This window comes from Erpetoichthys calabaricus, chromosome 2 (genome assembly GCF_900747795.2).
Source record: "Erpetoichthys calabaricus chromosome 2, fErpCal1.3, whole genome shotgun sequence".
In the NCBI taxonomy this organism is placed as follows: Eukaryota; Metazoa; Chordata; class Cladistia; order Polypteriformes; family Polypteridae; genus Erpetoichthys; species Erpetoichthys calabaricus.
The window spans coordinates 152,256,300-152,272,060 of NC_041395.2; the positions used below are offsets into that span (position 1 = coordinate 152,256,300).

The 15,761-nt window shown below is 35.2% G+C and overlaps 1 protein-coding gene across 1 annotated transcript in view; it reads right to left on the reverse strand.

Annotated features, from left to right (window-relative positions):
• The window catches only part of pid1 (phosphotyrosine interaction domain containing 1), a 135,006-nt gene that overhangs the window by 3,740 nt on the left and 115,505 nt on the right, over positions 1-15,761 (reverse strand). The window lies entirely within an intron of this gene.

Consider the following 15,761-nt stretch of genomic DNA (forward strand, 5'->3'; position numbering starts at 1 on the left):
TGACTCTGATATTACTGTACTGTCAGCTCTTGTTGTCATTATGCATTATCAGTTCTTTCTTGCTTCTTTAAAGTGCATTTTTTCATGACATTTATCATGTATTGAATTATCTTGGTTCTTTCAATTGTGCTATCGTCTGTGTTTCTCACACAGAAACAAGATGTGTAAAACAGGATTAAAGAAAATATAACATTTTTTAACTTTATGAAAATGTAATCTTTGGCCCGAGTTATTTTTGACTTCAATTTAAATACATAAGTGCACATTTTTTCTGATTTCAATGTTTTTGAAGCCATTTATATTTTCAATTATTGGCACAAAGATTTTTACAGCTCTGTTGCTATGGTAATTAACTCTTTTTTTAATAGCAAAAGAAAAACAAGGTACACTATTTGTTCGAAAGGCTTCAAAAATTTCACATTGTAGTGTGCATAAATCAAAACAATGCTATCAGCTATACAGAGCAACTAATATAGTATCAAACACTTAAAAAGTGATTGATGCATTAAAAAGAAGCAACAAGCATTAAAATACATGAAATAAGTACACCACAATCAAACAGCAGGAGGAGAGGACAGGGGAATGCTGGCATACCAGACAAATTTTAAAAGCAAAAACTATGAAAGGGATCTTTACAAATCCAGTCTAGTTTGAACACAATACTATGAATAAGAGTATTTGGCAAAATAAACAAAATTTCAGTACTTGTTAAAATGAAAAGCTTGGGAGTGGAGCTTTCAAAGTCAGCATTTCAATATGATATGTTATATACGGTAGCATTTAAAGTAGCACCATAGTGAACAAAGGGACTGTTAAAACCTATCAATGAAGAGCTATAAATTTAAAAACTAACAAGACAATGTGAGTGTAAGGTCTGGATTTGAACATCTACTTGTAGTAGTTCCAGGCAGAAATTAACCATTTTACACTTTGCATTACAGGGCACATAATATGCATTTTAAAGGATGACAGAAATCAAATGCTACTCTGTGCTTCTTTAATTAGTCTTTACTGTAGTATATGAAATATATCCAATTTCAAATTATATACTGAGTCAAATTTTGCACCAACTGCAAAAATGGCTCTGACTGGGCACGCAAAGAGCACTGTCAAATAGCAAGTTATACACTAAAATGGCTAATTACAGTATATGTGATGATAATGAATATTTTCTTTGCTCAAATTATTGGACTACTCAAAGTGCATCCAATTTTTGAGTAATGACAGGTGTATAGTTAGGAAAGAGCAAATGATGGTGTTAGAGAATTCAGTAACAATTTGTGTACAGTATTTGCAAAAATCAGAGAAAAAATGTGCATGTGAAGGTGTGAACATTGTACACTGCTTATTATGACACAGTCGCATGTCAAAATACTGCTGCATGATGGATAGAATCAGTTAACCTATTTACTCTCTTATTATTAAGTTATTTATAAATTCATTTTTTATATCACAGCTTAATCTTGAATACTGAATTGGTGTGTTGTTAACATTTAAGGAGTGTGAACCCAGATGATAATTATGCTTTCTCTGAAAAGAGTGATGCAGGTCTACTGTGCACAGTTATATTAATAATATTATTTTTTTCATATTGCTTTTTACAAATAGGAAAGCAAGCTGATTTATTTGGGATTTACTGCATCTACTGTATATACCTGTACAAACTCCCTACTGTAACATTAGCTTGAAAAAAAGATAAAACATCTTGCTTTCTGTCAAGTTCATTATTTAAATAGTGCAAGTCATAAGATTTAATGAGTTATAGGTATTACACAGCTCTTGTCAATAAATAAATTATAAGAATTTAGAGTAATAATGCTAATGTCTAGAATTTTATATTGCACTTGCTCATTAATGTGATGCCAATAAAATATTTTCATATTTGGATTACTTATTATCATTCATATCTATTTTGTGAGAATTTAGATACTGTAATAAGTGCCAAAAAGGAAACCACAAGCCATAAACAAAATGAAATAGATACCCGGACTTTGAACTCTAAATTTTAAAAACTTGTTTCAATACATTGTAGATTCTAAATCCTTTTTAAATATTTGAAAGTAAAATAATTAAAGTCACAATTTGAATTTAATTTTGGCTGAAGTTATAAATTTTTAATTTAGAAATAAAATGTTACAAGTGAGGTATATGACAGTTGATACAATATAATATTATGCTATATAAGGGAAAAGAACAAGTAGTGCAAGAAAATACACCAGAGTACATGCAACAAAAAAGTAACCAATCATGTAAATAAGTCTTTTTTCTTGTAATGTATAATATTGCTTAATATAAAGTGTAAATCATTTAAGAATTTGAAACATTAATGAATGGCAAAAAACACAGTAAAATAGTTTAATAAGATAAATTATTCAGTATAGTAATATTTAGAAATATGTTTACACAAGGCTATAAAAGCATACTTTCTATTTTCAGATCTCAGTTAATCAGGCAAATGTGTAAAATATAAATCTATGACAACACTGGAAACATAAAAGGCCAGATGTAACACTCATGAAACAACAGCTCTACCTAATTAGAAAAACTTAAAAGATGTGACCGCTGAAAGAAATTAACATACAATATGACAAAAAAATAATTCAAAATAAAAAAAAAAACTACTAAAAAAAAAAAAAAAAACCCCTTTGAAATCTACATATTCAAGAGTTTAAAAAGTGTGATTGGAAAAGAAAAACACAGTGTGCTCTTCACAGATTTGTGATTACAAATTTGAAACAGGCAAATCAACAAATAAATACATAAATACAGCTTTTTAAAATTCATATTACTTAACCGTTAGTACTAGGGTGTTGTACCGTGTTAGCCATTATGAATGTAGAGAAAAGCCAAGCAAAATGACACCTTTTATTGGCTAACTAGAAAGATTACAATATGCAAGCTTTCGAGGCAACTCAGGCCCCTTCTTCAGGCAAGATGTAATCAGCTTTTCTCCATATTACATAACCATAATACATGAAACTATGATTATTAATCTGTAGCTTTAACCATATGAAAGAGGATTAAATCAGCAAATTGTAAATGTATCAAATGCATATTTCTTAGACAGAGATATACATAGCTTAAAAAGAAGTAAAAACTTATGAGGCAGTGGTGTACTAGTATACCAGCTTCAATAGGTTCATTTTTAGTATGACTATTAACATTTAAATCAAGACCTGCTGTATTTGGAAAAATAAGCAATGAAGCCACAAATCATACATATTAAAATACACACCCTTATTTTAAGAAATTTAAGGCACTAACATTTGTGCAGAATATAACATTTTGCTCTTTATATATTACTAGTTCCAAACTATTATGGTACCAAATGTACAGTGCTCCTGGCTTTTATTCCATAATTGAGGAGGACTGATTAGAAATCATACTGTCTGTTACAAAAAGGTAAATGAAACCCCCATCTCGACAGTACCAAGCCAATTTAGTAAAGCCTTTGGGCTTTATATATCAAGACCAGAAGAGCAGTTAGGATCTGAATGATGTCTGTAGCTCCTTAAAAAGAGAAGATCAAGATTACCTTGCTTTTAAACATTTTGGAGGGTTATACGCATTGAAGAGAATGCTATTTTTGCATCTGAAGTCTTTAAAAGGAAACACTGGCATATTGTGTAATACCTCCAGACAGACATCTTCCTTACCACTGATTTCCTACCTTCAAAATAAGAAACTGTTACTGCATAGGATCTAACATTTTAATGCAGATGTGTCAATTTAAATGTCAATGGAATTCATATGGTTTACATTCAGAGGGAAAGTCTAGCCAACTCATAATAAAATAGGAAAGGAAATGCATGAACAATATGGTCAAATTAATGGCTTACATCCAAGTCAGGACTGCTAAATATGATACTAATTTAATGTACCAGCTAAAATAAGCATTTACCATCACAGTGTGTGATTTCACTAGTCTTCATTTAGTAAAAACATGCATTCTTTATATTACAAAGCAGTTTTTTTATTGCAAATACCATCCAAAAATAACTTCACCTGTAGGGTACAATTCTTAGCACATTGCTGCTCAAAAACCTGGAAGAGAGGTAACTTAAAATAATTTTTTCCATATCTCATAGCTCAAAATTCCACCTACTTAACACCTGGGCCACACTGTTCAACACATTTTTTATAGAAAATTAGACACTTTTGGCATTTTAGAAACTTAAAATAATCTAAAGTATATTTTCAGAAAAACCTTCCTAAAATAGAGTAATAAAATTAAGAAAAGCATATTATGGAAATTTCATCCAGCCTACTACACCTTCTTCAGAACGGCTACAAATACAAAGTTATTTTAACATGTAAATAAAAACCAAACTAATTTACTCTATATTTATGTTACATAGTATATAGTATATGTAAACACTCCATAACGTTAATGATTTAACACTGAATGCAGGGACTATTTTATGTTACAAGAAATTTTAAAAGAATTTGCAATGTGCCTAGACTTTGATGTTAATTTGTGCATGTCTTTCCTGGAACTTGATATTCAGTAATAAAGCATAAGTCTATTTAATTGATGCATTCATGGCTATCATCCATAATACATTGGTTTACTGTTAGTGTAAGAGTAAAGAACAAAACAGCTTTAAACAAGGTCTCAGAAGCAAAATATTTAGATTTACACAAACAATTACTAGCTTGTATCATAAATATGGCATATGCCAGCAGCTCCTCTTTACAAATGTCGAAATTGAAGATTTAATATTAACGAAGTTTAATTTGGATGCAAAAACAAATCATTTAGTCAAAAAAAAGTAATGGCTTAGAATGAAACACACAGGCTTTTCAGACATTCTGGGTGTTAACTAAATAGTGGCAACTTAATTTCAGCAAAGCTTGTCCAAAAGAAACCTTTATTAAATTAAAAAATAACAGGTCTGCAGATGAAATGCTTATGAATGAGCTGTAATCATCAAGAGGTTTCCTTAGACTAAACATATTTACTCTGGTTACTAAAACTATTTGAAAACTCTCAGCGGAAGACACAATGCAGAATTTATTTGGCACTAAATTTACATGAACACAGAGCTTCTAAATCATATTCAGGGAGATTAGAATATGTTCTTAACTTTTGAGATATAAATACTCTCAATAACTATAATGAAAACAGCTTCTATAAAATACAAGTAATACTCTACAACCTGATAAACATTATAAAGTGGACAAAAAAAAAAATAACTGGCCCAATGTTAAGAAAACTTTAAAATGTAAAGATTTGGAAACTTGAAGATCTGAAGAATTTTTACCAAAATTATTTATAAATCAAGTAGTACTTCTACATACTGTATACACATATATACATATAAATATATACATATAAATATATACATATACGTGACGCCACCCTAACCCAGACATAGACGGGCAGGACACGGGTTCAGCTTACCACCCGTGTTTATTTATAATAAAAGTGCACAACCATCAGCACTATGACAAGACACAACCAGTGACATTTCAGCTATGATATTATTGTAGTTTTACTTTTTATTTTATTTTATAAAATTAATTTTTATTTTATTTCATTCTAGCTTTCAGTGGAGTCAACTATTTTTATTTTTATTTAGTTCTGTGTTTAAAATTTTAGTTATTTTATTTAGTTCTGGCCTTTTTACATAATATTAGTACCATTTTAGTTCTTTTTTTTTTTCTGCTGCAAGACCACAAATGCTGGCCTACGCATATTTCAATGCAAGTTATGTTTCAGTCAACAAAATACACTCACAGTTCATAATGTCCTTAAACACAACTTGACTATCAATGATCAAACAGATTATGTGGCCTAATGAGTATAGTTAGCAAGGTCAAATCTTTCAACCCAAGAAACCAGTCTGTGCAAGCGCATTGCTGTATAAATTATAACAAGCACGCATTTCGAGAGATTTGTTCATGTTGCAACGATGTCCATTGCACACATAGCCACACAGTGAAAATATATAACTGCTGTTGGAGTATGTGAATTTCCCCTTGGGATTAATAAAGTATCTATCTATCTATCTATCTATCTATCTATCTATCTATCTATCTATCTATCTATCTATCTATCTATCTATCTATCTATCTATCTATCTATCTATTCGCTTGACGAGCGCCTGTAATGCAGTTGCACAGACAAGGTCCTCGGCCACTGGCACCAGCAGACTGTAAGTTGACGATTTCTGCTGCCAGTACTGAAGTAGTGACGTGCGGCGAGGTTCATGGGTGGTGAGGCATGAACTCCTTCCGAGTCAGATTTATAAATATATGAACCTCAAAGAGTATCTTATTCAGTATTCAATTGGCTGCATGCACATTGATTACTGGTTATGTTTCAGATCTCATCAGAATTCTTTACACACTGATAGGTAAGGTACATATATGGCTAAGAAAGAATGTACATTTATAGAGGTGAGAGACAGCGGAGCAATTGCATTTGCTCTGCACCCTCCATGTGTTCTAAAATTTGCCGTTGCAACTTCACAATTCATATGCATTCAATACAAATGAAAGTATAGAGTGGTGCACAAAAAAAAAATAGATTTCAAATATGATCTTAATTGAAATTTTTAGTTGTTTTTAAAAGCTTTTAATTCCAATGCTTTAATCAATTTTAATACAGACTGTTCAACAAAGAGATAGCAAGAAAAACAAAACAGTATTTTATTTAAGGTCAAAATTTACTTTTAAATATTGGATTTTTTTTTCTAAGTCTGATCCCATTTTTTATAAAGTTGAAAATCGTTTATGGTCTTACCTTTATTTGTAAATGAAGTCCATACGCTTATCCTTCTCCTTGAAAATCTCTGTCACTTTCTTGTACAAGTCCTCCTTATTTTCCTTTAGTTTTAAAAGTCTTAATCTTCCAGTTTGGCAGTCAGTCGGAACAAACAATAAAAATAAATGGACTACTGCAGTGCACTTGACTTTCTGATATTGCTAACCTGAGAGCCTCTGCGTAGAACACCAGCAACAAACACCTGTTGGGCTTACATCTGCCCCCTTCAGTGCGCCACGGTACTGTCTGCCTCACTGTGTGCCTTTTCACTGCGGTTTTATGTCCGATCAGCAAGACTAGATATGCCACACACATTCATTAAAGATATTAGCCAGACTGTGGAAAGTCAGGGTGTATAACAAATGTGTGTGCAAACATTATATTGGCGACATACGGAGAGACAGCAACAGGCACGCACTAATTGCAGGCATCAACCCAGTGTGTGAGGGTGAGCGCAGTGCGAGGTGAGGTGAGGTTCGTTGCTGTCGCACCTCACATTTCTCCCCTATAGTTCATCAGAAAATGTGCAAATTCAGCGATTTTGACTATAAAAATGATCAAAATTATTGGAATCATACAGAAAACAAATTTATAGCAGAGACCAAATTTATAGGACAAATTTATTTTATGTTATCATTATTAGTATTCTTTTCTTTTTATGATGACAGGTGAGACTGCATGTCCCTGTATGAAATGCAGTCATGGTGAAGAGAAGTGCTGGACTTCCACAAAGTACTGCTCCAGCTGGCCCTGCACTGAAACACCGAGACTCTTTTCTTCTTCTCACACACGTTTGCATTTATTATCATCTGCGCTGTAATTAAAGTATTTCCACACATTACCTCCTCGCTTTCAACCCGCAAACACCCATACAAAACTTGCCATCTTCAAACTCAAGTGCTTACTGCTTCAACCCGACGAGCCAAATTTGCTCAACAAATAAACAACGGTCCTTTACGGAAGTTGTGCCACGTGACTATACTAAGCCCAAGTTACAAGATCACCGCATTTGCTATTGCTATAAAAATTGCTATTTTTTTCATTTTTATTCAATTTTTGTTCTTGTTTAAGTTCATTCATATATCACTAATTTTTATTTTTATTTAGTTTTAGTTTCTCCGTTTGCCTTAATTTCAGTTCTCGTTCTTGTGAAACGAAAAACAATATTTTTAGTTCTAGTTCTCATTTTCGTTATGAAAATATCACTGGACACAACACACCACCACAGTCCCTTCTCACTGCCAGTCCTTCTTCCTCCACTCCTCCTCAGGCTTTGTCCTCTTCCTCCCAACTTTGTCCACTGAATGGTGGGACTGGCTCCTTTTTATATGGCATCTGGAAGGACTCCAGGTGCCTAACGAGCTACTTCTGGCCACGCTTCCGGGTGTGGAGGAAGTATGGCCAAATAAGGCCCTGGAAAGATCAATGCACCCTCTGCCGGTGGACACGGGTTTCAACAGGATTGAGCTCCCATTTTCATGACACGTGGCCCTGCTGGAAACCAGGGGGGCTGCCCTCTGTCGGCCTGGGGGAGAAACTGTCCCAAAAATATTCTCTTCCCTGGTCCTTCCACACTCTGGGCATCCAGGCCGGACAAGAGTTCTGGCTGCCTGCCACAATATATACATATACATATACATATGCATATGCATATACATATACATACGAGGTGAGACATAAAAATAATCAGATTGGTAAAAAAAAAAAAAAAATTATTGATGAATTACAGCATTCTAAACATTGTCACCTTCTATATACACCCCCTCCTGAGTTCTACATCACTCCATACACATCTTCCATTGATTGAAACAGTGCTGGAAGTCTTCTTGCTTGAGGCTCTTCAACAGGTTTGCCGTTTTCGTCTTCACTTCATCCACTGAAGAAAAATGTATTCCCTTCAGGTCACTTTGATTTTCAGGAACAAGTAAAAATCACAGGGAGCTAAATCGGGCGAATAGGGAGGATGATCAAGGACAGGAATGTTTTTGTCAGTCAAAAACTGCTTTACAGAAAAAGAGAAAACTCGGAAGAAATTTGATGTTGATTCACTGTTCGATTTTATTCACCCAACTTTATCGCGGAAACTTGTGTAACGATTGTTGTGCAAATACTGACTGGGCTATTCACAGCATATACCTAGCCGGTCGGTGGTTTGAGAGGGCATGTAGGAGGGGATATAGTTCTATGATTCACATCCAGCCAACCTCTAGATGGTTTTCCAGGAAAGCCCCAAGCCCAGTCCGGTTATTTTTGAGTCTCACCTCATATACATATACATATACACACACATGCTCGCTCACACACACATATATATGCACACACACATGATATATTGTGATGTGTGGGTCACACACTTGCACAAGAGAGAAGGACGCGAGTCCAGGTTTCCAAAAAAGTTAGCTTTTTTGTTGTGAAGACAGTAACAATCTAAAGCATTTTCGAACTGGAGCTGTCAGTTCACCACTCAAAATGCACAGCAAGCAAATGGTGATACTGATGTCATTCTGCATTAGCTGCCTTCCTCAGATTAAAAGACAGAAAGGTAAGTTTTAAATGTTCACTGCATCAACCTACAAGCGAAAGATGCATCACGTGATAAGCCTGTAAACTTACAGTTGTACTAGCAGCTATACATAAATAATTAAACAAATAAATAAATAAAGTTTGTGTGGCATGTTTGGGATTTTTTTTTTTTGGCTTGGCGGGTGTCAGGTGAGGTGGACAGCAGTCTCCATGTGAAATTGTGAGCACCAGAGTTGAGTGATAGAGGTGCCTTTGATTAAAGAGTGGTCCCCCGGAGAACTTTGCACAGCCAGTGACGTTCTCTCAAGGGGCTACTCATGTGAAATTTCAAGTAGTTATGCAAAGAAGCTGAAATTGGAACAGCACTGCTTAGAAAACTGACTTAGGGAGATATGGTAATTGAACTAAAGACGTTTAAACTGTAAAAGTGCATGTTGCAACATTTCAAAGTTATACTAAGCAGTAATTCCAAATCAAGCACAGCATCATGTTCTTTCCCAATAAATTCAAAATTCTGACTCAAGGCCTTCAAATTCTATAACACTAACTTGCTGCAACTTTCTCAACTATAAGTTCTTCAAAAGAAAAAGAGAGAGAAGTATAGACTTAGACATATGGCACATCAACCAAACAATCTGCATGCATTTTCACAGAAGCTTTTGCATAGTAATGCGCAAAGGTGCATAACGATTAGCTGTCACATAAGCAATATACAGTATTTCCTTTTATGCATGGCTGTGAAATGTAGTAAAAGTGACAGATCATAGACAACAATACATCATCGAAGCTCAGCTATCTAATGGTAATATATCTTTCACTGTATGTGGTGCGACATTGGTGGGATTTACGATAAAATCAGATTCACTCCGCTATGACATGTTGCTCGCCTTGGCATATATGTGCGAAAATCACATATATTTCACTAATGAAACAGAGCAGACAACATGGAAACTTATGATTAATTTAAAAGAAGATAACCCCAGGTATATAAAAATGGCATTATTGCTTTTGATTGAGTTGTGTGTTTATTGTAACAAACAAATTTGTTGTGGCAGGATGCCTCATGCATAGGTGGCCACGAGGCAAAGTTAATAGAGTCACTTTGTAAGGTCACACTGAGTTGGATTTATTACCTCTCTAAAAGGTGCTCACATTGTTAATATGTGCTGCAACTGAATCTGAAATCAGTGCAGCACCGACCTTAGAAATACTAAAACTATATTTGCAACATTGCAAACCACTGTGTTGTATTTTTATGTAATTTCAACATTTTACAAACCTATCTGTTCTTTAAAATATTGCTTTATATTTTTATGTTGAGAAAATGCACTAAGTCGATCAGAACTCATAGTCAAAAATAACCAAAGCCAAAATCTTGTCTGCTGAATAATCCTGAACACCACAAAATGTGTTTATTTTTTATCCATGATCTTGGATTTTAATCTCCCTGAGCTGTCATGGGCTCAGAATTCCATGCTAGAACAGTTAAACCCAGACTCAGGGTGACATTTAATAATGCACTTTACAGTGTTAAACCTGAATAACTCTCAGCACAGTATTCTGCAATTTGCTATAAAACAATCATGAATATTTCTTTCAAAAATACATGAAAAAATATTAGCAACACTAGATTGAAACCAAAATACAAAATAATAGAATTGAATTCAGCACATTCCAAAATTTTGCAAAACTCTGAAAAATTAAAAAGACATGCTAAATTGAATATAACATAAAATGAAAACCCTGAATTCTTAACACAATTAAATTTCCTTTTGAAGCTAATTCTTCTTGCCCATATTAAACTATAATATCCATGTTTACCTGTTTTGAAGATTTTCTATACAGTAATCCCTCCTCCATCGCGGGGGTTGCGTTCCAGAGCCACCCTCGAAATAAGAAAATCCGCGAAGTAGAAACCATATGTTTATATGGTTATTTTTATATTGTCATGCTTGGGTCACAGATTTGTGCAGAAACACAGGAGGTTGTAGAGAGACAGGAACGTTATTCAAACACTGCAAACAAACATTTGTCTCTTTTTCAAAAGTTTAAACTGTGCTCCATGACAAGACAGAGATGACAGTTCTGTCTCACAATTAAAAGAATGCAAACATATCTTCCTCTTCAAAGGAGTGCGTGTCAGGAGCACAGAATGTCACATAGATAGAGAAAACAATCTCTAGCAAACAAATCAATAGGGCTGTTTGGCTTTTAAGTATGCGAAGCACCGCGGCACAAAGCTGTTGAAGGCGGCAGCTCACACCCCCTCCGTCAGGAGCAGGGAGAGAGAGAGAGAGAGAGAGAGAGAGAGAGACAGAGTTTGTTTTTCAGTCAAAAATCAATACGTGCCCTTCGAGCTTTTAAGTATGCGAAGCACTGTGCAGCATGTCGTTTCAGGAAGCAGCTGCACAAAAGATAGCAACGTGAAGATAATCTTTCAGCATTTTTAGACGAGCGTCCGTATCGTCTAGGTGTGCGAACAGCCCCCCTGCTCAATCCCCATACGTCAGGATCACAGATAGTCAGCGCAACAGAGAGAGAAAAGTAAGCAATCTAGCTTCTCAGCCATCTGCTAATAGCGTCCCTTGTATGAAATCAACTGGGCAAACCAACTGAGGAAGCATGTACCAGAAATGAAAAGACCCATTGTCCGCAGAAATCCGCGAACCAGCAAAAAATCCGCGATATATATTTAAATATGCTTACATATAAAATCCGCGATGGAGTGAAGCCGCGAAAGGCGAAGCGCGATATAGCGAGGGATCACTGTATCTTTATTTTTGTAGCGTCTTAACTATTACTATAGTATTATACTACTATTACTATTATTATTGCTACTATTATACTATATTATTTACTCCTTTTATCTGTGCTCCTTGCATCCCACTAAGTAAACAGTCTTTTAAAGAATAAGTTTTATAATTTTCATATCTGTTATTTTTTTCACAATAATTGTATACATTAATTTGTCAAAAGGAAATTGTGATTTTAAGTGAAGCATTTTTATAACATTTTAAAAAATATTATGTCTGTGACTACAATGCAAAACTGACTTAAAAAACTGAATTTATCCTTTAAGTAACCATTGATCATAAAAATCTGCATAAAGTATGTTGTACAATTTACTTTTGTCTGTCTCTGCCTTATTTACACATGGGGATTTTTTTTTTATTTTTATCTCAAATTTCTATTGATATACAAGTAGCAGGGATAAGATCTATTTTGTCTCTATTTTGTAATTCTGGCACAACAAAATAGCAAAACAGGTGAGGCCTTCAAAAAACCCACAAGAACAGACCAGAATTCACACTGGCCTACCCCAATAGAGGTCTCACTCAGGCAAGTCAGAGCCTTGGCAATTGGAAGGTTCCTAGCCTGCCCAGCCCCAAAAATGGGAAATGGGCTTTAAAGATCTCAGATAGCTCAGAAAATGTCTCACAAGGGAAATAACATTAAAATTCTGGTTGGAATAAAAACAAAGAAGATTATAATATGCAAGCTTTCAAAGCAATATAACAGTTGATGAACTTGACAGGGACATTACAATTATAGGCTATTTCTCTCATCTAAAGTGATTATTGCAATATATTTTTAAATTGTCTTGTTTAATGCATTTATTTTTTAACAATACTTCTAAAAATTTTCAAAACAGATGTCTTTCTAAGCCTAAAGACAATTTCCCCCTCATTTAATTACCGTTAATATACTACATCCAGTATATAAATATTCTACAAGGAATAACTGTAGTAACTGTAGTATATTAGTTGCAAGTGCTAGGCAGCAGGGTGGTGAAGTGACAGAGTTACAGTTTCAGAGGACTGGAATCAAATCCTAGATCTGTCGCTATCTACAGTATGTGTAGTTACACAGTTTGCATGCTGTCTAAGCAGGTTTTTGTCAGGTACTTTAGTTTCCCTCTAAAATCCCAAAGATGTTCATATTTGGGGAACTGAAAACAGTGAATTGGTAAGCATTCTGTAAAGAGCTAGCTTTTGCCTTGTGCCAGATGCTGGAATATGTTCCAGTCTCTGGACATCCTATACTGGATTAACCGGCTTGATAATCGATTGATGTTGAATCTTCTGAACTTTATTTATCAAAATACAAAATAATAAATTGTATTACATTACTTTATGTGTTGCCTGCCATGTTATTCAGGATTATTGTAAATTACTTTTGTTTATCTGCAGTCAGGTAATCATGGTGCACAGTGTGATTTAGTTTAACCGGAAACTAAAGATTCCTACAGGTTTTTTTCTCATTTAAGTATATAAATCTGACTGAATACATCAGCCAAATGTTTATTCATATTTTAAAAGAAACAAACTTGTTCACACTGATATGTGCAATCATATCCTGTACAACTGATAATATACAGTAGCTTATTTGGACACTGCAGAAGCACAAAAAAACGTTTTAGAATCAACAAATTTCCATAACATTAAAGCATATGTGAATCAAAATAGACTGCAAGATAAAGTGGGATCTGGATAAATGCATATAAAAATTACCACTCTACCTCTCAGAAAGTGAGTGCACTTGAACAGAAAACAAATAGCCTGGTTCCCATGCAGAATTTGTACATTTTCCCTATGTTGGCTGGGGCTTTCAATTATCCTGGTACAAGTGTAGATGCCCCAAGATAAAAGTGTACCCTTGCTAGGGCTTGCTTCTGCCTTAGGCCCGATATGTCTAGTTGGTATGTAACTTTCTGATCCTCGAAGTCCGTGTAGAAAAGGCTCTGAAGTATTTGCCAGATGGGAAAAGTTCAAATAGACTGTGGCATGGCTGAGTGGAATACAGTAATCCCTCCTCCATCGCGGGGGTTGCGTTCCAGAGCCACCCGCGAAATAAGAAAATCCGCGAAGTAGAAACCATATGTTTATATGGTTATTTTTATATTGTCATGCTTGGGTCACAGATTTGCGCAGAAACACAGGAGGTTGTAGAGAGACAGGAACGTTATTCAAACACTGCAAACAAACATTTGTCTCTTTTTCAAAAGTTTAAACTGTGCTCCATGACAAGACAGAGATGACAGTTCCGTCTCACAATTAAAAGAATGCAAACATATCTTCCTCTTCAAAGGAAACAGAGAGGAAAGCAAATCAATAGGGCTGTTTGTTTTTAAGTATGCGAAGCACCGCCGGTACGAAGCTGTTGAAGGCGGCAGCTCACACCCCCTCCGTCAGGAGCACAGAGAGAGAGAGAGAGAGCCAAAAATCAATACGTGCCCTTTGAGCTTTTAAGTATGCGAAGCACCGTGCAGCATGTCCTTCAGGAAGCAGCTGCACACAGAAGGTAGCAACGTCCCTATCGTCTAGGTGTGCGAACAGCCCCCCTGCTCACACCCCCCTACGTCAGCGCAAGAGAGAGAGTGAGAAAGAGAGAGAAAGTAAGTTGGGTAGCTTCTCAGTCATCTTCCAATAGCATCCCTTGTATGAAATCAACTGGGCAAACCAACTGAGGAAGCATGTACCAGAAATTAAAAGACCCATTGTCCGCAGAAACCCGCGAAGCAGCGAAAAATCCGCGATATATATTTAAATATGCTTACATATAAAATCCGCGATGGAGTGAAGCCGCAAAAGGCGAAGCGTGATATAGTGAGGGATCACTGTACATGCAGATATGCTGGTGGCTTTCAATAAGGAAGCATGCGCTATAAATGTCCTCCAGACTGGAAGCTGTATCCCGATAATATTCTGTGCTCTCAACACAACCCGCTATAGAGCTTTCTGGTCAGCTGCTGTACAGCTGTGATTCCGTACTCGGATACAATGGGTTATAATACTCTGAGTGGTGCACTGAGAGTAACAACGCTAAAGAAGCTATGGTATTTGGAATAGTTTGGCGACTGCATGCACCATTTTATTGTTACATTGTTAAATTTGTAAATGCTATGCAATTAATTTCGGTGTATTTGATAAAACCTGCATCATGTATCTAATGTGAATCTATGTGAATCTAAAAAAGAAGGACCACAGAAACAGTAGCACTGCTTTGATGCTGGGAACCGCCAGTTTGCAAAATCAAGCAGAAAAGTCCATACGCCTCGTGAGAGGGAGCTGAGAAAATGTGCATGGCTTTATGGGAAGTTTAGTTTTTATACATCTTGAATGAGCTTGCAAACAGGTGTGAATGCGAAATTTTTGTGTGTAAGCACCATTTATACATTACAAAATACTAAATCTAGACAGGCTTACCCCCATATTGGTGCTTTAACATAATTTGTTAAAAAGCAGTCATTGACTACATCTATAAATTACTGCTTTTGTACTACACTATTTGCAAAGCTAGCCTAGTTAACATTTGGGTAGTTAAAGTCCTCCATGACTACAATGCCCAATGTAAAGTTGCCTTTCTACATTATTAAAAGGATGCACATTGAAATTACTGTCTGTATTGGGGGTCTATAGTGCACTCCTAAAATAAGGCCTCTTATTTTATTTTATAAAGCTTTCCAGAG